This window comes from Diceros bicornis, chromosome 3 (assembly GCF_020826845.1).
Source record: "Diceros bicornis minor isolate mBicDic1 chromosome 3, mDicBic1.mat.cur, whole genome shotgun sequence".
NCBI lineage: Eukaryota > Metazoa > Chordata > Mammalia > Perissodactyla > Rhinocerotidae > Diceros > Diceros bicornis.
Genome location: NC_080742.1, coordinates 46,516,714 through 46,543,726, shown reverse-complemented (window position 1 = coordinate 46,543,726; position 27,013 = coordinate 46,516,714). Strand labels below are relative to the sequence as shown.

At 37.5% G+C, this 27,013-nt stretch overlaps 1 long non-coding RNA gene across 1 annotated transcript in view; it reads left to right on the top strand.

Moving 5' to 3' along the window:
- Nucleotides 1-1,060: 1,060 nt before the first annotated feature.
- Nucleotides 1,061-27,013, top strand: part of LOC131395106 (uncharacterized) — a 30,460-nt gene continuing 4,507 nt past the window's right edge. Inside the window, exons 1-4 of the long non-coding RNA XR_009216270.1 lie at nucleotides 1,061-1,229; nucleotides 13,118-13,273; nucleotides 13,503-13,548; nucleotides 25,985-26,109. This is a non-coding gene — a long non-coding RNA (uncharacterized LOC131395106). The remainder of the gene's footprint in view (nucleotides 1,230-13,117; nucleotides 13,274-13,502; nucleotides 13,549-25,984; nucleotides 26,110-27,013) is intronic.

The window sequence follows — 27,013 nt, the reverse complement described above, 5'->3', positions numbered from 1 at the left end:
TTGCCCTCTATTTGTCATGAATTTTACAGGAGGGAATCATATGCCTCAGACTGGACATCAAAAACTGAAGACCCATTGGCCAGATACTAACACAGATGTGCTTAGTTTGGTCTGAACATTAGTTGAAACTTTAAATTAAAAAATAAAAACACAGCACTTCAAATTCTTCTTTAAAAAAAATCATAGGAATTTGCAATACTGGACTCACATTCCCACCTGGCAACACAGGACTGGAGCTGATTATAGACCACCCCCTACAGACAGGGCGTGTGCTTTCCGGTTTGCCACAGTTTCCACTGCTCTCTATTAACTTACTCAGAATGCTTCCCTCATTTACATTATTTACCTGGCCTTTGGAAGTAATTTAGTTTTTTACCCCCCACAGTGGTTTTTAAAAATTCAGGGGTTTGAAAGTGACTGGAAGATAACATTTGTAAAGATTTATAAATATGAAAGATCTACTCTAAGTAAGACCAGACTTTCTGATACACATCCTAATACATGTTTAATATACAGTGCATGCACTACAAATTGAAACTTTTTATTTGTTCTTGTCACAAAGAATAGCTAATATCACTTATTAAGCCTAATAATAGATTTTCAGAAAAAAATAGAGCTAATGAACCTTTTTATTAGCATCATTTATTTTTCCAGTTGAACAGAGAAAAGGGGAAAAAAATACCCTGAAATCATGCAAAGGACAAAAAGATAGGAATGCAAAATATGTGGAGTTTTTTCCATAAAATAACTATGTTACTTAGAAGTCATTATCTTTATTATGAAATCTAAAACAAAAACCGAGGAATTTGTCTACTTCTCTGATGGTTAATTTAAATATATGGGTGCCAAAATATTTGGTTAAACATTATTCTGGGTGTGTGTGTGTGAGGGTATATGTGGATGAGATTAGCATTTGAACTGGTGGACTGAGTAAAGCAGATGCCTCCCCCCACCCCCAGCCCCCATGTAGGTGGGCCTCACGCAATCCATTGAAGGCCTGAATAGAACAAAAGGTGGAGTAAGAGAGAATTTGCTCTCTCTGCCTGATTATCTTCAAACTGGGATACTGGGGTCTTCTCCTGCCTTCGGACTCAGACTTGAACTAGAACTTACACCACTGGCTATCCGGGTTGTCCAGCCTTTGGACATAGACTGGAACTATTCCATCAGCTCTCCTGGTTCTCCAGCTTGCTGACTGCAGATCCTGGGACTTCTCAGTCTCCGTAACTGTGTGAGCCAATTCCTTATAATACATCTCTTTATATATCTGTCTCTTCTTGGTTCTGTTTCTCTGTAAAACCCTGACTAATATAACTTCTTAATATTTAATATCACTCCTGCTGGCATTAATATAATTTCCATGCTTACCAGAACTGTCTTACCAACATACAATGAACATTTTTGTCTAAGGGATAGTAATAGCAGAAAGAGCACTCAAATTGGAATAATCAGAAGACCCAGATTCAAATTCTAGCTCTACCAGTTACTGTCTGCAAGACCTTAGGCAATCAATTTACCTTCCTAGATCTCCTTCTTTATTAGTGGCAGGGCATAGCTGGGGACTCAAGATTGAACATCCAACTAATTCTTACACTTTAAGATTTTATAATTTATTATTCTAAATAGAAACTTTCTCCCAGTCTGATTTACGTGGGAATCTCCAAAACATGGTTTCACGCACGCCTTTGAGGAACTGAACGCAGTTATTAGATGTCTTCTGACTTCCACAAAGAGAGCTCCCACTGTAAGTTAGTGTTTATATTAGAAAGGGGCATGATATTTGAAAGATATGATATTGGGGAGCAAAGCATTGGCGTTAGCATAAAAGAACATTAAACTCTAGTATGAGATTTGAAAAGCATAGTCTGGGTAGAGGTTCAGTGAATCTTAGCTGGAATAACCAGTCTTTGGCATTATCAGCTTTGTACTGACTGAAGAGTCATTTGGTTACATGCGAATTTTATACATCTGTCAACTAGATCAGAGTTCCAAATGAAAAATCTGGCACCTAGAAACATTATAGGGATTTGTGAGTCCCCGTGGAGAATTTTGGGTCCATAAACCAATGAATAGATTACTATGACACATAAATAGAGCATTTTCATCTGTGACAGATATAATCTTGCTCTGGTACTCCTTGTGTCATGTAGAAACTATACTCGCTGTCTTCAAACCAGCTTTAGAAAATGTTAAATGATGAGCAACAACATTAAATATGGAACAAATCTACAGAATAAAGAACTGAACCAGATTTAGGAAGACCTAAGTCCAGTCTCTGTCAATACCACTAACTCTAGTCCTAATGTAAGTATGTTACATTTCAAATCACTTCAACAGTTAAGATCTTATTCATCCTTCCAGAAAACCTGTGACATAGTAGGTTTTATTAGTAAGAAAACTAAGACTTACTGAATTTGTAACTTACCTAAAATCATACAGATGGTAAAGATGCCTCTATGCAAATCCAGGTATTCTTTCACTATGTCATACAATCTCTTTAATCTATAAAATGAGAACATAGCAACTCTTTATGAAGTTTTGAATTTCATTTTTCATTCAGAGAAGTGTTATTTATAACTTGGATGGACCAAGTTTTATAGGTATATAAAAAAGAGGCATTTATATGCCTCTAGAAGACAAAGAAATGATTGCAAGGGAAATGTTTAATGGTCTTTGGAAAGCACATTCGTATCAGGCACTGCAGAAGCACTCCTGAATGTGGCAGTGCCGGCAAAACATGCACCCCATGCTTTGGGAACGCTTTTTAGGAAATTTTTTGAAGTCTTTCTAAAAATTGTCAAGGTATTGCTTACATGATGACAATAACATATACAAGTGCCTGAAATGCTATCACATATTTTCTTATCTATTTTCGGAAATAGGTCTGTACGAATATTATGTTAGCCTTTGGGGAAGTTCTGTATATAATTCTAAGCTTTAATGAAATTAGACTGATGTCTTCTCTTTTTATTTGAATTAATGAGATGTTTGAAATGTTGTCCACCTTTCATGTTGTCCAAACCGTGGGGCAGTGATCTGACTTGAAAGCCAAGCTCTCTGGGTCTGTGACCAAAGAGAGAAGCTTGTCACCCTGGATGAGATCAAACTGGCACCAGCTCCAGCCTCTCTCACACCCCACACTGCTCAGTCGGTGTATCTACCACTGTGTCCTCTTCATAGCGTGTTTGTAGCTGCTGCTCTTTTGGCCATAATAGGGAAATATCGGAGCTGGCAACCACCACAGCCATGACCTAAGAGAAGTTTAGAGCTGGGTGGAGAGAGTTAGCGCTCAGTGTCTAGAGAACCCTGATTTCATGTGCTGAGGAGTGTTTAACTGAACTGTGACATCTCTTTAGAAAGTCTCTGTAACTGTACCTAGGGCTCCTTGAAGTCTCTGTACAAGTTTGAATATTCTGAAGGAGCGAATTACTAGCACTTTCAAGTAGAGTGTTTGTAGAGTGAGAAAATTTTCTAAAGATTATATATTCTTTCTTGAAAATGCTTCCACAGAGAGATAATGTATAGAAAAGGCATTTTTTAAAAGTTTCAGTTTTTAAGTTAAACAACAATTGAAAATAAAATCTTCCCATTGGGAATATTGGGATCTTGATGGCAGTCCTTGTGCCAATTTAACAATTATTGACACACTTTAGCAATGACACATAGCTAATAGCAAAGTGCTTGCGGGGTTATTCTCATCTCCTTGCCTCTCCCATGCTAAAGACTAAAATGACATATTTCCCAAGTTAATGGTCCCAATTTTGGGTTGATTTTTTTATTTTACTTTTTATTTTTAAATAATTATAGAATCACAGGAAGTTGTAAAAATAATACTGCAAGGTTCCATATGCCTTTCACCCATTTTCCCTCAAAGGTAACATCTTACATAAGTATAATAAATATCAAAACCAGGAAATTAACATTGGAACAACACACAACGTTATTCAGATTTCACCAGTTTTGACAGGAACTCACGTTTGTGTGTGTGAGATTCTATGCAACTTTATCACATGTAGATTTGTATAAGTACCACCACAATCAAGGTACAGAGCTTTTCAATCACCACAAAGATCCCTAATGGTATCTGTTATAATCACACCCATCTCTCGACCTCCCAACAACTGTCCCTAACCCCTGGCAACAAGTAATCTCTTCTTCATCTCTATAATTTTGTTATTTTGAGAATATTATATAAATAGATTAATTCAGTATATAACCTTTTGTTTGTAACTCTTTTTCATTCAGCATAATTGTCTTGAGGTCACTCAAGTTACACATGTATTTCAACAGCTGATTTCTTTTTATTGTTGAATAGTATTCCATGGTATGGATGCAACACTGTTTAACTATTCATTCATCCATAGAAAGACATATGGGTCATTTCCAAATTTTGGCTATTACAAATAAAGCTGCCAGGAACATTCATGTATACATTTTGGTAGGGACATAAGTTTTCTTTTCTCTGGGATAAATGCCCAGGAGTGTCATTTCTGGGTTGCACAGTCAGAGTACGTCTAGATTTTTAAGAAACTGCCAAAATATTTACCAGAGTGGCTGTACCATTTTTCATTCCCACCAGCAATGTATGAGTGATTCAATTTAATTGCACCCTTGCCAGCATTTGGTATTATTGCTATTTTTTATTTTAGCCATTTTGATTCTAACTGGATTGTTTGCTTTTTTTACTTTTGAGTTTTAAGAGTTCTTTATCAGATAGATGGTTTGCAAATAGTTTACAAATGTTTTCTTTCAGTCTGTGGCTTGTCTGTTCATCCTCTTAACAGAGTCTTTTATTGAGCAAAAGTTTTTGAGGAAGCCCAATTTATTAATTTTTTTTCTTATATGGATTGTGTCATGTCTAAGAACACTTCATCTAGGCCTAGGTCCTGAATATTTTCTCCTATGTTTTCTTCTAAATGTTTACACATACACCATACTTAATGTACTAACACTTTTATCATAATTCACATCCTATGTACTTAGGGTCTCAGCAGAAACAAATGACACACTTGAACCAGTAATTGGAAAAAGCTCAATAAAGTGACCATTTACAAAGGTGTAGGAAGAGAAAAAAGAAACCAACAAGGGTGAAACACCCTGGAAGGTAGCAATAGTGGGGCACTGTTACCACCCCTAGGCCTGATGGGGCAAGAAAGAGAGCAAGTACTAGGACCCAGATGGAGCAGCTGTAGCTGTGGAAGTCCTCCCGGCAGGAGCTGTGGCCTGCCTGGCAACCCAGCAGGAAGGGGGCTAGGAGAATACATACTTTAACTTCACTCTCTTCCCTCCTACCTGCTGGCACCAGAAGCCAAAGAAGCTTGTTTATATAGTCCATAAAGGACATGGTATCAAGACAAGTTGAACTTTAGGGAAGATGTCAGAATTCCTACATTTAGATGCTTAAGGTACAAGCGTAAGTAAAAAGTAAGTAAGAGGGATAGAGAGAGAAATTAGAAATCAGAAATTCCGGTGTCAATTTGTTAGACTTTTCTGATCAGATCAATGCTGCATATATTCACTGCATTTAAAATGAAGTATATGCACCAAGAAATGCTAACTCCAAAGCAAACCAAGAACTTCAAGCTTTGCTGAAGCTATTCACTATCTACTGTTTTTCTTCCCTCCAAAGGCAAGCAATTCTGACCAGCGTTGAGCAATGGCATTGCTTTCCCCAGCCTATGGGTACTCTCTGGACTGTCGAGCAGTAATTAACTTGGGTGGGGATAGGAGGTGGGCAGAGGTTGCTAGGAAGGAGAGAGAGCCAGTGGATGGCAGATGGTTGTCATCTAGGCGTTTTGTCCATGTGGAACAGGATCCTCGCCAAGGGTAGGGCTTCAGTTCCCACGCTAGAGAGATGGGGAATGTTAGAAAGCAAGCAGCAGCAGCATAATCCCGAAAACTAGGACCAATGGAGGAGGGCATAACTGTGACCTGGGACCACTGCAGAGTCTCAAGGTCATTTGGGGACACAGAATTCCAGATCTCAGAGCAGGCTACAAGACTCTCTATCTTGGTCAGGAGAGGGGTCTACAGAACCCAGGGCTGGGCTGGCGACCATTGCACTCCCCCCATCTGAAAGGGGATCTGAGGCTGCTTACATTTTACCTGCCTAAGTTTAGATTGGTCTGGAAAATGGATGGCTTGAGCATGTAAGATCCAACGTGACAGCTGAGAAAAGCAAGAATGGGGCCTCGGCCCAGAGTTGCAGAGGGTTACTCTGGTTGGGAATTCTTTTTATTCATTCATTAAACACATATTTATCAGGTTCCTGCTAAGTGCCAGGTACCGTTTTGGGTGTTAGGGATATACAGTGTTAAGTAAGGTCCAGCTTTCATGGAGGTTCCATTCTATTAGGGAATGCCATCAAAGAAAAAGAAAGGGAAAAAAAGATAGTAGAGATAATTTCCAAAGAGTGATAAATGCTATGAAGAAAATAAAACAGAGTGATTTGATCATAACTAGGGGTGAGAGACGGGACAACTGCCACATTAGTTGCAGAAGATCTCTCTGAGAAGGTGATGTTAGAATTGAGACTTACTGATGGCATGGAGCGAAATATGCACAGGAAAATCTGGGAGAAATGCAAACAGCTGGTGCAAACTAGCTGCAGCAAGAACAATCTTGGCCCATTTAAGAACAAAAAGAAGGTGACGAGGCTAGAGCAGAGTGAGCCAGGAGGAAATCAAATAAGATGAAATGAGAATGGTAGGAGGCGGGTGCCAGATCTTGCCATCGGAAGGGCTGGAAGTGCTTCTAGTTCCGTCTCAAACCTCAGCTGCGACACTCAGCCTAGGTGCTGATTAAGTACAACTCGCTGATAACAATGTCCTGTTGCTTCTGATATTTACCATAACCAAGCTGATGATTTTGTAGTCAAGAGCCTACCTGAACCAACCTCATCATGCTTTGTTACCTTTAAGTTAATCAGTATAAAAGGATAGTACAGACCGTTAAGGATGAGCCGACACAGGTTTGCTAGATGACTGCTCAAGATTTGCCAGGCCCTTGTGTGGATCATGTTCCTCTATGTCCACCCACAGGAGCCTGTCCAATTTAATAATTATAGGGGCTCTACTTCAAAGTTTGCCTCTATCCTAACCATCTTTATCCAGAGCCAGGACTCAATAAGGATACACTCCGAATGCTGCTCTTAAAAATTTTATGTTAAGACTTAGCTTTTGCTGGGAACTTCTCTCACTGTGATTGAAGAGTAGGAGACTCAGCAGCTGTGGATAGCAGATGTGCTGGCATCAAGTTGCCATGTTAATTCCTTCTCGAGGCATTCGTTCCAGGGAGACATGGGACACAGAACAACCTGATGCACTACCTCTAGAGTTCTCTGGTGGTGGGTTTTTGACCAGACTTCCTGAGGGCTGCACAGAAGCAGAATATGAAGGAACAAATGTCTTCCTTGGCCACCTTCACTGCTTATAGTCACAGTGCTTTCACAACCATATGGCAGTTTCTCAAATACATACTCTTCTAATTGGCTAAAAAATCTTGGAGAGTTCTGGTTCCACGTGTAAGGAACTTGGAAGTTGCCACTCAATCCTAACAAGCAAAAAGCTGAACAGACTGAAAACTCAACAAGTCTTCTTGGATCCATAAGAGAGGAGAGGACACAGGTCAAACTGCTGCCCCCAAGACTGAAGAGACAGACAGGCAAATACAGGGAGTCATGGCTTCCTGGAGCAGAGACTCACAAGCAGAAACCATGGCAGGAACCAGTGCTGAGGGAGGAAAACCCGAACTGTAATTGACTAATTGCTGGAGGCTCAGTAGGGAAAAGTCTGAAATTTAAAAACTTCAGGGGTATCCAGTCATAAGCAGGCCCCCACAATATTGCGAGACTTACCTCCAGGAGCTCCACCAGGTTCCCATAATAAATATGGGAGAAAATCCTCTTATGCTTCTGGCAGGGGAAGGGGAAAAGGAATGATTTTGAAATATGCCAGAGCACTGTGTTCTTCTTAACAAGCCTTCTCTCAGGGGAAACTAGTTAACCAGAGCCTAATCTGTTGGAGTATTGCCAGAAACTCACTGACCTGAGGGAAGGGAAATACCCAACTCCAGCCCACTCTAGCTATACTGCCCCACCTAAAGGGAGAGAAAAAAACTGAGAAACTCTTGTAAAATTCACAGTCCAGAGGCACAGGCTTACTAAGAGACTGAGACCTAATCATAGGATTATAGAATCCTTCCCCTCCTCCCACACCTCACCACCACATTACTAAATATCTATTTATAGCAGTTCCTTTTACCTTGTACATCATGTCTGGCTATCAAGAAAAAGTTACAAGGCATACCAAAAGTCAAAAAACACAATTTGAAGGGACAGAGCAAACATCTGAATGAGATATGACAGGGATGTTGGAATTATCAGACCAGGAACTTAAAACAACTATGATTTATATACTAAGGGCACTAATGGATAAAGACAGCATGCAAGAACAGGTGGGCAATGTAAACAGAGCGAGGGAAATCCTAAGAAAGAACTTATCTTGCTAGAGATGAAAAAAAAATACTGTAACAGAAGTAAAGAATGCCTTTGATGGGCTTATTAGTAGATTGGACACAGCCAATCTCTTTACTCAGAGAGTAAAACATCTCTGAGCTAGAGGATATATCAACAGAATCCTCAAAAACTGAAGCAAAGAGAACAAAGATTGAAAAAAAGGGAACAGAATATCCAAGGACTGTAGGACAACTACAACAAGTATAACGTACGTGAAATGGGAATACCAGAAGGAGAAGAAAGAGAGAAAGGAACAGAAGAAATATTTGAGACAATAACAACTGAGAATTTCCCAAATTAATGTCAGACACCATACCACAGCTCTAAGAAGCTCAGAGGACACAGAGGAGGATAAATGCCAAAAAAACTACACCTAGTCATATCATTTTCAAACTAGTCATATCATTTCAAATCAAAGATAAAGAAAAAATCCTGAAAGAAGCTAGAACCTTACCTATAGAAGAACAAAGATAAGAGTTACATCTGACTTCTCAGAAACCATGCAAGCAAGAAGAGAGTGGAGTGAAATACTTAAAGTGTTAAGAGAAAAAACAACCAACCTAGAATTTGGTAGCCTGTGAAATTATCTTTTAAAAATGAAGGAGAAATAAAGACTTTCTCAATCTTAAAATCAAAATTAAAGAAATCTGTTGCCAGTAGACCTCCCTTGCAAGAAATGATAAAAGAAGATCTTTAGAGAAGAAAAATAATATATATCAGAAACTCAGATCTACATAAAGAAAAGGAGAGCTTTAATGAAGGAATAAGTGAAGGTAAAATAAAAACTTTTATTTTTCTTATTCTTAGTTGACCTGACAGATAACAGTTTGTTCACAATAATAATACCAACAATGTATTCGATTATGTATGCTTACATATATATTCACATGTAAAAAGATGAATCTTGACACAGACCTTACATCTTTCACAAAAATTAACTCAAAATGGATCACAGACCTAAAACTATAAACTCTTATACTATAAACTATAAACAGTTGCAAAACCATAAAACTCCCAGAAGATAACACAGGAGAAAACCTAGATGACCTTGGGTATGGTGATGACTTTTTAGATACAACACCAAAGGCATGATCCATGAAAGAAATACTTGATAACCTGACTTCATTAAAATTAAAAACTTCTCCTCTGCAAAGGACAATGTCAAAAGAATTAGAAAACAGCACAGACTGAGAGAAACGTTTGCAAAAGACATACAGATAAAGTACTGTTATCCAAATATATATAGAACTCTTAAAATTCCACAATAAAAAAACAAACAACCCAGTTAGAAAATGGGCTAAAGATCTTAACAGACACCCCACCAGAAAAGATATACAGATGGCAAATAAGCATATGAAAAATGCTCCATATCGTATGTCATCAGAGAAATGCAAATTAAAACCATGAGATACCACTACACTCCTACTAAAATGGCCAAAATCCCAAAAACTGAGAACACCAAATGCTGACAAGGATGTGGAACAGGAACTCTCATTCACTGCTGGTGGGAATGCAAAATGGTACGCTACTTTGGAAGACAGTTTGGTGATTTCTTACAAAACTAAATATACTCTTACCGTATGATCCAGCAATCGTGCTCCTTGGTATTTACCCAAAGGAGTTGAAAACTTATGTCCACACAAAAAACTGCACATGAATCTTTACAGCAACTTTATTCATAATTACCAAAACTTGGAGGCAACACATGTCCTTCAGTAGGTGAATAGAAAAATAAACGGTGGTACATCCAGACAATGGAATATTATTCAGTGCTAAAAGGAAATGAGCTATCAAGCCATGAAAAGACATGGAGGGAACTTAAATGCATATTATTAAGTGAAAGGAGTCAGTCTGAAAAGGCTGCATACTTTATGATTCCAATTATATGACAGTCTTGAAAAGGCAAAACTATGGAGACAGTAAAAAGTTCAGTGGTTACCAGGGGTTGGTGGGGAGGGAGAAATAAATAGGTGTAGCACAGAGGATTTTTAGGCAGTGACACTGCCTAAACTCTGTTTGATACCATAATGATGGGTACATATCATTACGCATTTGTCCAAACTCATAGACTATACAACAAGAGTGAATTGTAAGGTAAACTCAAGACTTTGTGTGATTATGGTGTGTTAATGTAGGTTCATCAATTGTAACAAAAGGACCACTCTGGTGGGGGATGTTGATCATAGGGGAAGCTGTGCATATGTGGGGGCTGTAGGTTTATGGGAAATCTCTGTACCTTCCTCTCGATTTTGCTGTGAATCTAAAAGATCTGCTCTAAAAAAAATAGTCTTAATTTAAAAAATCTAGGAAAGATAGTCAAGTCACATAGACGTTTATGTCTGTTGGTGTTATGTCCCAAATAAAGATTTTTCTTTCTGTTGATTCCTTTCGTTTCAGCTACTAGTGGAATTCCTCCCATCTCTATCTCAAAGCTCCACTGTTACTGAAGGACTGTATTTAAGTTACCTCTTTGCTGCTGTCTCAGTCCCTCAGAATGATTTTTGTAGAACATTAAAATACCATGAGCATTTATGAATTGGCTTCCATTAAAGTGTTTGGCACTTAAGCCAAATTCTTAAGCAAATTCTAAGCAAATTTCTCCTCTTGTTTAAAAAAAGAATAGAGTTCTCACCTCCACAATCAGCAATTATGCATATTTGGAATTTTGAATATTTTTTGCCAATCTGTTACCTAAATTATAAGCACCAGAAACAGGTTCATGAGAGAAAATTATGTGATTCGTTAACAAGTCTAGTAATATTTTTAAAATTCAAAACTACAGTATTCTCTAGCACTGAATATTCACAACATGTTCATGGAAAAAAAAAAAAAGACCTATACAATGTAACATGATCAAAACATACTTCAAGATTAAAATCTTCATTTAAATGAGCCATGTTGCCTGACCTTCCTTCAGAAAGTTCAAGGCTTTTTGTGGAAAAGCCCTTCTTAGAAGGCCCTAAATTGAATAGCCACAGTTGAATAGCAATTTTCTACATTCCCCCCAGAGTCATGTTGGCCTGCATTTTTCAGATGTCATCAGCTTGTCTGGCTAAAACTCATGCCTCTCCTGATTGCCCCTTCCTACCCCCTGAAAATGTAAAGTCAAAGCCACCTTTTCAAGGAAGCTTCCTTCTTTGGAGAGGTCAGCCTAGTCGCTTCCCTCCTGAGTGCTAGACCATCACTTCTCAGGAAGAAAGACCTAAGGGGATACGAGAGGGAAAAAGAAATTCCCTGCGTGTGGAAAGGCCTACGTGTGGACGGGGAAAATTTCTCTTTTCTTAGCAATTCAGAGATCCTGACTGGCATCACCTCCCAGGACTCCAAATGCTTCCTTTCTTGTTATAATCCTCTTAAGCTCTTTTTTTCCATTCCTCCTGTGATTCTGTCAGTGTTTCTCACTCCTTCTCTGCTGGGCTTGCTGCCCCTCCTCCACCCTGCCAGCCTCACCCAGGAACAAGGAAAGAGGCCTAGGAGGCTTTCAAGTTTATGGCCCATTATAGGTGAATGCTGGGAGGTGTTTGCAGGGCTGCAGAACTAATCAGTTATCTCAACACTAAGGACAGTAGGGCTGGGGTTTGTAGGTGGCTAAATGTCACTGCTTATTTTAATTGTAAGGAAAAAAGAAAATCAGTTTTATGAATCACTGATCAGTGCTTTGAACCAAAAAAAAAAAACAAAACTTTTTTTCCACAAAATCACCCGCCAGAGCAGACCAATTAGGAAAGAAAGGAAAAAAAAAACTCAGAAGAAAATTCTTTGCTCAGTGAATAAAACTAAAGTCGAGGTAAATCAATGCTACTGCGGAAATGTTAAAGGAAACAAAGAGATGTGCTTTATGTTCAGATGAGGCTCCTATGAAACCGACACTAAGATTCCATATTCAGAGTTAATCACAAAACAATAGAATGTGGATTAAGCTACTGTGAAAGGTAAAACACAAAGCAACAGGACAGAGAAATTTTAATCAGGATCAAAGATTACCGTAATCTCCAAATGGGCTTACTTTTGAAAGCAGAGACATTTGCAGAGGACAAACATTCTTAAAACAATAGGACTGGCATATAAAATTAACCCAAGTAAGACCTAAGCTAACGTTTTGGTGAGTCAAGGTAGATACTTTCTAAAAGCAATATGTTTTTCCATGAGGGGCAAAACTAACTTTTTCTATTCATCCATTCAGCATGGTCCAATTTTCCTAAGATCAGAATGTGAGCTTTTTGAAGGCAAGGGTTTCTTCATGCTTCATAGCTTCTAATATGCAAGGACTACCTAATTAATAAAAAATTAATTCACTCTCCTAATACTATTTTATACTCTTGGGCACTCTTAAGGTATGATTATTACTGTAAAGCTCCTCTTCCATTTGTTTTTCCTGGAGACTGAGAAAAATATCCACATAAAGAGTGCAAAAATGAAAATTATAGGCAATTATAAGAAGTAATTGTTGTTCGACAACAATCACACCATTCGACAATGATAATGATAATAGAGCATATTACAAGAAAAATAAACTGGTTATTTCAAAAATAAATGAGTTATTTATTTTTTTCTTTTCCTAAGCAGAGGCAAAATGTTTACAGGTTTCTTCTCACCTTCTAGAATAGGCACACAGCCACAGGACAAACAAACTTCTTTTGTTGGGAGACCTGTCTAAGGAACTGTTGTAGGGAAATTAAGGGTTACTTCTCCAAAGAACATAATTCTAAACAACTATGAGAATCTTGAATGGAAAAGCCAGTATCAGAGTAAACAAAGGTAAATTTTGATGAAGCTTTTTCTAAAGAAGTAAGAACAAATTGTAAGAAATAAACATAATTTGTGGGAAACTAGTATATTAACAATATAGGAAACTTTATGTGTTCATACAAGAAAGTAAAACTGCATAAATATATAGGTAATGATAATGTAAACATAGGGTTTCACTGTATTTATTTCCGTGACAAAGTATGTTATGTTTATCATTACATTTTCATCACCTTTGCAGATCACCTGGAACCCTCTAGGACAGACTGGAAAAGTGAACTGGAAAGGTAAAGAACAAAGTGTCTTTTACAGAGCCCAACTCCTTGTTGAGCCAATAGATATAATAACCTATGAAGAATACACCACTAACAGTTATGTGATAATACTATCATAATAAGAATCTTGCATTTATACAAGGCTTTACACTTTCCAAAGGGCTTAAAAAACACTTATTATAGCTTCTTTGATATCCCCAAATAGTAAGTATTCATCTTTGGCCCCTGAAAAAAAAATGTATTCTTCATTCAAAAGATTCCTGGGCTGTCTGTCTTTGTTCAAGAAAACTCAGCCCCCGTTGGTGAGTACTTTATTCCCAAGCATGAGTTTTGCTCTCCACATAGCATGATAAAATGGCAACACAGTGGAATATGAAAGCAGGTTTAAATTGCTATGGATCAGTGAAAGAAAGAGCTTACTAAAATAATAAATTATTTATCTTGGATATATAATTCTGCAAATCAACAAAATAATATATTTGGTGGAAACTGCTAGTAGTCTACCACAACCTATTTGCCTTCTTTTTCTGGGCACATGACTACTGAGCTAGACCACATTTCCCAGCATCCCTTGTGGTTAGGTGTAGCCATTGAATATGAGAAGTGATAAATTCCACTGCTTGGCCTGAGCCTCAGGACACTGGACATGTTTCCTCATGACTTCTTTTCCCTTTGCAGTTGATGGAAACTGGATAGGGGGCAATCCCACTTTGACCAAGTAGATGTCAATAATGCCCTAGGGGATACCTGTGCAAACTGAAGGAAGGTACCTGGGTCCTTGAATTATCTCAGGGAGCCACTCTGCCCTGAACTGTTCTCGCTGTTACAGGAGCAAAAAATAAACCTCTACCTTCTTTAAGCCATTGTATTTAGCATCTGTTTGTTATATCAGCTTATCTTTAACTAATATAGTATATTTTCCTTGATGATGCAGATTTTTCTCATGATAATGAATGTCATATATCTGTGAGGACATAGGTAATGGATAAGAGATACAGATCATAACTGTTAAATGGGGCAAAGTTCACACATCCATAGTGGTATCCAGTCATGATTAATGATAACCAATTAGGTTAACCTTCCATGAATGCTTATAAATTTTAGTAATATTAATAAGTGATTTTGGTCATCTTGAGCAATGAATACAGAATTTATTAAAGGAAACCAAGAAATAAAAGGAATAAAATGCCATTGGTGTTTCACATAATGAAAAGATTTAGACCTTATCTGAAAATTGTTAACATTTGATAAGCATTGTCCAAGTTAAATACTCAGTCTTGGGATTTTTACAATGAGTTCCACGTTTATCCAGAAAGTAGCTTGGGAAGATGTAAAGCATACTTTGTATCTCACGTCTGACATTCATGCACTTATCAAGAGGTAATTTTCAGCCTCATTCATGTATTGCTGGCTCTGCAAAAGATGACAATTGTGATTTTGTGACATGACAAGTCCTTGAGGCTGTTCATCTGCTAGAAATGTTTACATTTACCTGTGAAATGTTTATTTACTTGTGAAATCTGCTTCTAGCTACTGGGGAAAGGGAAAATACTGTGAATTTTTTAAGCAGAGAGGGGGTTTTGTAAAAAAATAATTAATAGAAGTTTAAAAGAGAATGATTCTACTATATAAGTCTACCTTATAAATATTAACAAAGCACTTATTATGTACAAGGCACTATTCTAAATATTTTACCTGTATTAACTCATTTTATCCTCACAACAACCTTGCCAGCAAGAGGCAGAGCTAAGATCCAGCCAAGACAATCAGGCACTCTTAACCACAACCCTACTCTGCCTCAGAAGGACTGGAACGGTAAAAAGAACAATATTAGTAACTTGTTGTTATACACTACAAAATGATTTCAGGTAAATTGTTAAACTTAATCCTCACAACTTCACGAGGTAGAAAATATTATGTCTGTTTCTCAGATGAGAAAACATTTGAAGGATTCCATCACTTGCCCAATGTTACATTACAAGAGATTGGCAGACTAAAGACATAGGATTTGAACTTAATTTTTCTAATCCTAGTCCATCCTCTTTCATTTCAATTAGTAGCCAGAATTTTATTTTTCCAAAATATAAAGAAGATCTGATAATTACTATTTGTTGTAATTGTTGTTTCCTGTTGCATTCCCAGCATATAGCCCAGAGCCTGGCACATATTAGGGAAGGAATAAATACTTATTGAGTGAATGCTTAAATGAATGAAGTGGTCCTTGAAGGTTGAGTAGAATTTTGCCTTAATCTGCTAGGTTTGGCGTCAGGGGCTCAGGAAGATTACTCTCAGAACTTGCAAAAGGACCTTGGCCTGTATGAGTGGAGGCTGTCTGCCTGCTGTGCATCTGGAAAAAAAGGCCTACATACATACTCAAAATAGATAAAAACATATGTCCTCACAAACACTTGTACCTGAATGTTCAGAGCAGCATTATCCACCAAAAGGTGGAAACAACCCAAATGTCCCAACTGACACATAGATAAATACAATGTCATATATCCATACAATGAAATATTATTCATTCATAAAAATGAATGAAGTAGTGGTACATGCTACAACACGGATAAACCTTGAAAACATTATGCTAAGTGAAAGAAGCCAGTCACAAAGGCCACGTATTATATGATTCCATTAACATGAAATATTCAGAATAGGCAAATCTATAGGGACAGAAAGTAGATTAATGATTGCCTTGGGCTGGAGGAAAGGGGGAGATGGGAGGTTTGGGAGGTGATAGCTAAAGAGTATGGGTATCTTTTTGTGGTAATGAAAATGTTCTAAAATCTACTGTGGTGATGGTTGCACAACCCTATGAACATACCAAAAAACCATTGAATTATACACTTTAAATGGGTGAATATTACGATATGTGAGTTATAAGTCAGTAGAGCCATTATTTTTTTAAAAAGTTGATTAGGAAAGTCCTGTAAAAGAGTAGAGGTAGAAACAATCCTTTTCTTTCTTTTTTTTTCTTTTTTTGGCTATCCTTTAAAAGATCCCTTTACTGGAGAAATGATTGATTTGTTTTCCTTTATTTTACAAACTTTTGTGAATCTGGTTTCCTCTGATCTCTCTCTGACAGCTTCTAAATCCCAAGGAATTAGTTTCCTTGGTGGAATGATTTTTTTTTTTTTTTGTGGGGAAGATCAGCCCTGAGCTAACATCTGTTGCCAATCCTCCTCTTTTTGCTGAGGAAGATTGGCCCTAGGCTAACATCAGTGCCCATCTTCCTCTACTCTATATGTGGGATGCCTGCCACAGCATGGCTTGATAAGTGATGCATATGTCCGTGCCTGGGATCCGAACCTGAGAACCCCAGGCCACCAAGCTTAACCACTACACCACCGGGCCAGCCCTGGTGGAATGATTTTTAACTGAATGGTCTGTTGATATTCTGTGGTTTCTTTAGTAGTTGACAACGGATTCTGATGGTTTGGGCATTGGCTAATTGTTTCTCCCAGGTACCTACCAAACAAGGTCTAGTTATTTCACAAAAGAATACAGTTCATATTTACATGCAACTTTTTAGGAAAAAACTTACTGCACTCCAGTCCTTTCAGTGTCCTCTGGAGTCACTTAAATAGCTAGTTTGAGTATCAATTCACTATAAGAACATTTATCGTGTGTAGATTATATGTCACCCACTGTGCTATGCACTAAGATTATACAGACAAGGTTTCTTCTGTAAGGATATCTCAATTTAAAAAGAAAGTAGTCATGAACTAACTCTACACGCCATAAGAGAAATGTGGTGTAAGAACCCAGAGGGTAGAGCTGACTGTCCCCAGACAATGGAAGGCAGCAGGATGGGAGAATGAAGAAGCAAGTTGAGGAGTGTGTCAACAAGCAGCACCTTAAAGGATATGCAGGATTTCACTATACAAGAGAAGAAGTGAGGAATTCCAAGATGAGAAGAGCATAGACCAGGCCTTGAGGTCTTTGGCGTGTTCCACTACAAGAGAACATAGGTTATCAATGGTCTAATGACCTCAATGAGTCATTCAGTATCTACTCCCTCCTCTCCTCCGTGAGTATCTACCCTGTCTATATTCTACCCCTCTCAGTCTCACCCAGGCTGCCAAAGCCTTGCCCTTCATCCCACATCCAAGCTCAAAAAGTGAACTCAACAAGTGGCTCCATACACTACTTCATGTGCTCCTCATTTTCATGCACCCACAATTCCGTTTAAGAGGAATTCCATTTCTGCCATCTGTCCAGCTCCAGAGTAGGGGAATCAGAGTCGGCAAAACTTAACCAGTGGTGGTGCTTTGCCATTCAGCTCATAGGCTCTCTATAAGGGTCCCATAAAAAGCTCATTACCTGAAAGGTGTTTGGTATGGGGCACAAAGTGGCCTGGAAGGGTTGTTGGAAACCTATAAAGGCAAGGCTGAGGCAGCTCAAAGCTCATGCTGGAGCTGGTGGGATAGGGACACAGCCTCTGCTTACACTCCGATGTACTGTTCAGGCGGTGATGGCATATGCTGACCTCAATTCTGCAGTGGCCATGCTTTCCACAAACATCCCTCAACATCATCAAGGCCATGGAACTGGGTTACCTAAGGCCCTGAGGCCTCCATCTTTCTCTCTTTGGGAAACTTGCTGGCACTAATCCCACTTGCATTCCCCGAAAGATCCTCATCTTCGCTTAAGCAAACCACTTCCCTGCTCACTTTGTTTAGTGGAGCTGGGGATGCCTAGTGTAGACTCTGTATCTGAGCACCTTCTTATCAGCTACACTACTGGATCAGGCAGTAGATCCTTAACCAATAATTACCTCATATATTTTAGATTCTTAAAATGTAACAGTGTTTATTGAATATTAATGCAAAACCAATAACACAGTATTAATATTAAATGGACAATCTTGGTATATTCTTCAATTCAATTTGTTAATTTTTCTTATACTCTGTAAAAATTAACTTGATTCAAACATGCAAAATAATTCTTTTTCCAATCACACCCCATCAGGTTATTTATCATTCCTTCTACAGAAATCATCAAGTATAGGAGTCAAAGATTTATGGAATCTCTTTTTAAAATAAATAATTCATTGAATGCATTAGCTGAAGTATTACGAACTTCATGAAAATCAGCTGTACCACTACTTCTTCTTGCTCATATGATTTCAGACGCTTTTAGTCCTCTACCTGTTTTTGGAGCTAGGTTTCGTCAATGGGAGGATAAAGGGGCAAAAATGGAAGATACAAAAATGAATTTAAGAGGAGGGAAAAGACTTATAAGATTATCATGAAACTGATACTGAGATTGGTATTTAAATGTATTTATTCAAAGATTAAATAATAAATTTATTATTTTAAATTTAAAAATGAACAATTGCAGAATAAATTGTGCTCAGTTTTTTAAATGTTCTGATTTGTTTTTTCAAGATATTTCAAGTTCAATGATAAGAGTGTGACACAAAGTACCATTCAATGATAAGAGTGTGACACAAAGTACCAAAGTCACAGTGAACAGCCATTTAACTGACCACAGAAACTTCCTGCTGCTTTGAAGACATAAAAGGGTTAAAGTGGATTGTGATGAACTTGTACATTGCATTTGAAATGACAATATTGTGGTGAATGTGAAACCACAATGTTCATTGACTTCTATAGGTTACTTTATAAATTCAAACTATTGGTCTTTCAGCAAAAGATAGATGGTATAATGAAAATAGATCAACACTCCCTCTGTGTCACTGGATGAGGCAAGAAGTTCAGATATTCTCCTCCAAAGGTCTTATGAATTATTTGGCTGGGATTGCAAAATCATAGCCAGGGATCTGGCAGTAATTCAAAATAGCTTTAAGAAGGATTATACATTGGGACCAGGCTGAATTTTTTGAAAGATTGTTTTCTGATCCTGAGATATACTCAGTCACTTTAATCTAGTATCTATGTCTTAGAATTTGATTGTTGAGGTTGTTGCCACTTCATTATAAATGAGAAAGGTATTCAGTTATGCTGAATGAAGATATTTATATGTAAATAGAAGATCTTTTGCTTCAGCAATACCACTATTCCTGGGATTGAAGTGTATATGATTTTCCAAGTGCTACAGTAGCCACTAAAAAAAAAACAAAGAAATAATGATTTTAAAAGATCCAAGGACACTATATATTTTGAATATTAATTTCTTCTTATTTTATGGCCAATATTTAGTGTTCAGAAAGAAACACAAGAATTAGAAGGCGTGTTCCTTACACAAATGATTCCATGTATTCATCTAAACCATTATTTTACAATGATTATTTAAAGAAAAATATCTTCATCAAAATATCTCATGGAGCATATCTTGTCCACAATCCCAGTGTTTCATTAGTTTTTTTTCTAAATGACGTGATAAACCCTATCTAACATTGCAAATTAACTCAAAATTTGATGCTCTAACAACCTAACCAGAAGTGATAGAAGTTGGATAAGAAGATGGATAAGAGGTATTAGACCTGGATAAAAATTAGAGTTCATTCCAAAAATCTCAGATCTCGAGTTCATCATGTTTGATCTTCATTTAATTCATTTGAATATTCATTTAGTATTTTCTATGTGCAAGTGAAGATATTGTATGCTGGGAGAAAAATAAAAAGACCTAAGATATTGTCTTTGCTCTCAAAGAACTTTCAAACCAATGGAGGAGACAGACATGCAAGTTCTAGGAAGTGACTAATTTTAGCCTCTTAGTAATCCTGCAAACACTGTCTCTGACTCATACTTGTACACGTCATTTAGACCTCAGGCTGACTCCGGATCTACTTTCAAGAGGAGCAAATATTTCAAATTTCCATCATATATTCTTCCTTTGGGAGTTGGCTTAACCTCTTATGACAAATTCTCTTTTAAAAAATTCTTAAAGTGATGTAAAATATCTATTATCAAAATACAAGTAATTAAGTGTTGATGATTTTGTAGCTGAAATTTTAGAGTTAAAATGTTGGGATTCTTATGGAATCTATGGTTAATATATACATTATGATTCAATAAAAATATTCAATTCTATATTCTTACTTATAGAATACTACTTCTCCTTCTCCTTCTTCTTCTTCCACATCTATATTCTTACTTGCAGAAAAATTTCTTTATACTTTCAGGGTCACAACAATCCATTACTCTGCTTATATAATAGAGAAAAAACAGTATTTGTCACACTCAATACAATATACCTACACACACAATAGTAGGTGTTCCATACTACATAAAAATAACATTTAAATACACGTTTTTGGAAATGATGTTACTAACCTATTCACAATTTTTGAGGCTCTGTATAAATTTTTGTTTGGTGCTACCATATATTTGTGGGCACAAGCTGAAATGAAAATATAAAAGGACTCCTGGGAGGTAATCACCAGGTGAGTGAAATTCAACCAACTTCCAATGTCCCAATTAACATAGCTCCTAGATATATCTCATTATAAAATCTCACGGTAGCTGCAGTTTCAGGAATGGAAGGACAGTGGGAAAGTCCCCATCTGCAGATCCAGCCTCTGAAAGTGAGGCAAATACCAAAGTGAGGCATACCAGAGAAACCATACAATCTTCTGAGAGGCCACACTAAAAGGAAGATGCAGAAGAAGTGCTGGCAACCTCTGCTTGCTGTATTCTCCACAGAAATGAATGTCCAGCATGTACAGAGCACTTAGGTGCCAAACAGTCTGCTTTAGGTACTTGCGATGGTTTCTGTTCTTTATTCCTCACAACTGTATGAAATTGACACTACTTGGGCCGGCCCTGTGGCTTATCGGTTAGGTGCTCTTGCTCCGCCGCTGGCGGCCCAAGTTCGGATTCCGGGCTGCACAGACACACCGCCTCTCCCGCCATGCCGAGGTGGCGTCCCACATACAGCAACTGGAAGGATGTGCAGGTATGACATATGGCTATCTACTGGGACTTTGGGGGAAAAAATAAATAAATAAATAAAGTTACCATTGAAATTGACACTACTATATTCTCCTTTTACAGACGAGGAAACTGAGTATAAGAAAGTTAAGTAACGCGCCCGAGATGACCGTGAACAAGAGCCAACATCCAAATCGCTGTACTCTTAGCCAGTACACTCCACCTTAAACTTTTCACCTCAGGGATGTGTCAGCCATTGTTGTCAGACTGTACCTCCCTGTGGCATTCCAGAATCAGGAATTCACAAGGACAGTGGACAGACCAGGGGAACACAAACAAGCTAATGAAGAGTCATTATGGGGTCATTATGGAGATTCCATATTCCTCCTGTTTACAGAGATACTGAAAATGTGGAGTCAGAGGTAAAATAGTGTAGCAATGGAGCATGGAATTTTTAGTCATGTTTCCAAGTGCCTCCATGAGCTGGGCCCCAGAAAATTAATCCCAGTCTGCTACTTACTTGAAACTTGGTATCCAAAGCCAACAAGCTAAGTGCCCTATCAACTAGGGGCCTGTTCACTAAGACTGAGATTAGAATACTGTCCCACGTGGTAGATGAGCCTAGAGACAGCAAGGGGTTGCAGGAGAGCTATTGCCAGAAAGGGTGGGGAAATGTCATTGCCCATTTCAGTGAGAAAAGTTTTTTGAAAGGGTAATGCCAATGCAATCTGCCTGGGGTCACCTCTCAGAGAAAGGTGGGTAAGTTCCAGAGAGAGGTCCTTTGCTCCTAGATAGTCTAGGATGGACCGGCCTAAACCAGGCCTGACTTTCTCTGGATACACTTAGGTGCTTTCTGAGAGCCTTGTTCACAATTCTACTATGTCCTTCATAGAATTGTGTTATGAGTGTGTACAGATAGATCTCCCCACTGGACTGCTGAGAATAAGGACCATACCTTTTTATCTAAACATGCCCAGCACCAAGCCGTGTACCTACCACATGGTGAGCACGTTGTAGTTATGGAATGAATAAGTGCACAAATAAACTAATCAATGGGGAAAAGCCTTGCTGAGCCTACAGCAACCCAGGGTAGCCCTACAGCTATTTAGGATTCAAAAATGCCATGCATTTCGGGCACAAAGTTATCACTGACTGCACATTCAAGTTTTGAAACATTGTTTTATTACCTGTTCAGCAGTACCTATCACAGTGCTAAAATTATGAAGTTAAAATGAATTGAGAAATATCATGTATTATACTAGAAGAGAATGAAATGCCTTTCAAAGACATAAACTATACACCCTATCACAAATTATACATCCTCTTCATACCTCAGTTTTCTCATCTGCCAAATGGGGATAATAAATTACCTACACTTCATCAAAGGTTTAATCAGATTTTATATATGTAGCAATTTAAGCTTGACAAATAAAAGTCATATATAATTATAATTAATACTAAATTTATTTTCTCAGAATATCAGACACTAGTTACCTATTCTTACATAATATATAATTAAGACACATTAAGAAATTAGTTCACTTGTACAGCATGATAATGGCCCATAATTCATTTGTTTGTAAAAATAGATGTAGCTAGGGCCGGCCTGGTGGCTTAGCGGTTAAGTGCGCGTGCTCCGCTGCTGGCGGCCCAGCAGGATCCCGGTGCGCACCTTCGGGCCACTTCTCCGGCCGTGTTGAGGCTGCGTCCCACTTACATCAACTAGAAGAATGTGCAGCTATGACATACAACAATCTACTGGGGCTTGGGGGGAAAAAATAAATAAATAAAATCTTTAAAAAAAAAAATAGATGTAGCTAGAGATAGTACCTAATAGGGTATGTTAAAAAGCATCTAGTTACACAGTGGTAGAAAACAATGCATACTATTGGAGCTGTTGAAGAATAACCTATTTTCTAGGAAGGAAGAAAAGTAAGTGGAAAAGAAAGGAAGAGTAATAGTAGTTAGCACTTAGTTAATGCCTGTGATAGGCCAAAAACTTTTCTAAGAAGTCTATTTCATTTCATTTAATCCTCACAACTACCCAATGAGAAACTCTTATGATCTGATTTTAGAGAAGAAACCGGTACTTAGAGAAGTTAAGCTATTGGCCCAAGATCAGATAATCAGTAAGTGATAGAGCTTATTCAAGGCTAGGAATTTTGACTCCATTGCACTTGCCACTAAGAAATCAAAGAGGTGGAATAAAAACCAAAACACGGAAATTATTTTCTTCATTGTTATACGCTGTTTTATTTTTTTTAATAATTTGACTGGAACTTTGAGCCCATAGAATTGAGTTTCTGAAGACTTTAGCTTTAGCATTCCCAAAAGTAACAACCTGAAAAGAATATTTTGATTTGGGAAGCCTTAAAAAAATCACACATGTACACGTTAACTGCTTTGATAGTGAAAGAATAGTTTCAGGGTGTTTCTATAAACCACCGGTCTGATTTTTTTAAAGGTATTCCTTTTAATTAATTTTAATTTTTATGTATGCAATACATGCACATGGTATTAAAAAGTCTCCCCTATCCCATTCCCACTTCTCTCCACCATTCCCTCACCAAATCCTCTAGCCCAAAGCAACCACTTTTATTAATTAAGTACATATTGTCAAATTGTAAATTTGTACATTTTATATTACCTATTGATTTCCTGTTATGAATGATATAGATGATGATTGAGCTCTCTTATACCACCTCAATTCTCTTCCAAAAAAATACACATTTATCTCCCCATCCACCCAATATAGTTATATCAAAATTTTTATTTAGGGGCCGGCCCAGTGGCATAGCGGTTAAGTTCTCGCTCTCCGCTTCGGCAGCTCAGGGTTCGCTGGTTAGGATCCTGGGCCTGGATCTACTCACTGCTCATCAAGCCATGCTGAGGTGGCCTCCCACATAGAGCAACTAGAAGGATGTACAACTATGACATACAACTATCTACTGGGGCTTTGGGGAAAAAAACAAAAAAAGGAGGAGGATTGGCAATAGATGTTAGCTCAGGGCCAGTCTTCCTCAAAATAAATAAATAAATAAATAATAAATTTTTATTTAGATTAATAATTAGTATTTACTACATTATGGCTACATAAATATTGTTTAGTATTGAGCCAAGTGGTATATTCTGATTATGTTTCCTCTCTCATTAACCTTTTTGTTTTTCCTGGAGTTATTAATTTCAGCAATTTCACATTGTTTTAGTTTTTTATGTACTTATGGATGTTTTCCCCCAAATGCTACAACAGATTTGTCAAATGCTCATCAATTTTTCTAAAGGTGTATGCATATCAAATAATCCATTATTTTTGCATTTTTTCTTGAAGTCCTCCCTCCCATAGCTTCCTCTTTCAATCTGAATTGGTTGCTCTCTCTAAGCCTAATACCCATTTGTCATGCTTTCCTTCACCTCTTCTCTTTGGTTAGATTGTTTCCTGGATTCCATGGTTTTACCTATCTCTTGGTTTACTTTCTGGTTCTACTTTGCTCTCTCATATTCTTTCACTATGATTTTGATAGGTTTCTGGAGAGAGGACAGTAAAGTACACATGTTCAATCTGCTATATTTAACTATAAGTCCCTAAATCACATTTTCTTCAAAGACTAATTATATTGAGGTAGCTTCTGATAGTGGGATTAGATTTGTTGTCTTTATTCATTTTTTAAAAAATATGATGAGTATAACTACAATTTAAAATCATCATCACCAGCAGTTAACATCTAACTGAACAGATCATGTATATAATTTGATTATTATGGCAACCTGCTACAGTACAGTTATATAACTTCCCAGTGGCCTGCAGTTAGCTGAAGTGAAGACAAAGTATTTCATGCTACTTTTCAGAGTCTATATGAGAGATTTAAGTATGTTTGGGTAAAAGCAAGCTCTACTCAACTTTACTCTTTCCAATACAATTTTTTTCCCTCAATACATAAAGCTTTTGTTGCAATCAGTGGCTGTTTCCTCTGCTGAAGAAATATGGCAGAATCAACCTCATCATCACTAAAAGTAGCAAAATCAACTTCAACACCACTAAAAAAAACTTAGTGTCTTATGCACTCACAAAATAGCTATAATACTACATTAGATTTTCAATCAAAAAATTAAGTAGGGATTTAGACATTAAATAGAAATGTAAAGAGGTCAAAAACTAAACACATCGATATAAAGCAAAAGATAAGAATCACCAGTATAAGTGAAAGGTTTTAGTTTCTGTAGGTAAAAGTTTGAGAGAGGATTCCTTTCCCTGTAACTATCAGGGGAGAAATATTCAACTTATGCCTTTTTTTTCTAATAATGGCATTAGGTTGAGTCTACCGTACATGAGTCAGGGAAGGGGGTATGAAGAAAAAGTGCTGAAATAACTATTATTTAAATAAATCTACCAAGTACTTCTAGGTACATGGTATTATGTAAGGAAATGACAATGCCCTTTAAGAGTTTAAAATCTAAGACAGCAGTTATAACATAAACACAGACATTTAGGACAGGATATTGGGGTAATTAAATGAGAAAAGACATTCTACACTACAGGGCTCTGAATCCTGTTTACTTTGGTCCCATTCTGAATTTTATGTAACTTACCCTATCTTCTTCTCTTTTTGTAGATATTTGAGATTGTCACCCTTTATTGAAGACCTACAGGAAAGACCTGGAAAGGAGCTGTGGTAAACTCTTAAGCACACTCCAAATAGTGCATACTTGAGTTAATGGTGCTCTATCTCAGTTGCAGGTTAGATTCATCTCTCAAAACTCTTTCGGGGAGCTTTCAAAATCTCAATGCCCAGGCCACATTCCAGACCAATTAAATAAATCTCCGAGGGTTGGGCCCAGACATTAGGATTTCTGAAACCTTCTCAAGAGAGTATGAAAGTACAGCCAAGGTTAAAAATAACTGAATCTAAGGGAGAAGCCAAAGGATGTGATGGCCATGCATCAAGATTATACATTTAAGTTCACAGCAACTGGTCAATGACCACCAGACAGCATCCTTGGAGATGCTTCATTACAGTGCTTCCTGGGTATTTGAATAGAATATAATGGAGTAATTAAGGCATTTTTCTGATTTTCTCTGCTGTTGAACACGTAACAGTTTAGAATAGGAACAAAGCCGAAAGAAAAAGAATGAGCAAACCTAGGAATTACTTGAAGCTGAAGTTTGGATGTAGACACAGCTAGGTTTAGGTTTAATGACTCCCATGTTGCTAAAATCTACAGTACAGCACTAATAGCTAACAGACTAATCTTCCAAATAACAAAAGGACTGCTATTTTTTTCCCTACAATTAAAAAAAGTAATAAAAAAAAGTCTTTATACTTGTCCTTTTCTTATTTAGTGTTTTATTTAGTTCTAATTCCAGCTACATCTGCTCAAAACTATGTGTGTATTAGTGTGTGTAGAACTCTTATATTCTTGGTTATTTATGTCACTAAGTTTCCTAAGGTATACAGCTGGGCATGGTATTCTTTGGCAAAATACTCTTAGGTCTAGAAAACAAATTTGAATTTCCAAATGGAAACTATCTTCAGAATTCACATAGTTCTCCCATAATTTGCGTTTGGAGTATCTTCCTAGGAACTTGGTTTGCTATTTGTTGGCTCTAAAGTCTGTTTCATTGAAACTGCCCCAAACCCACC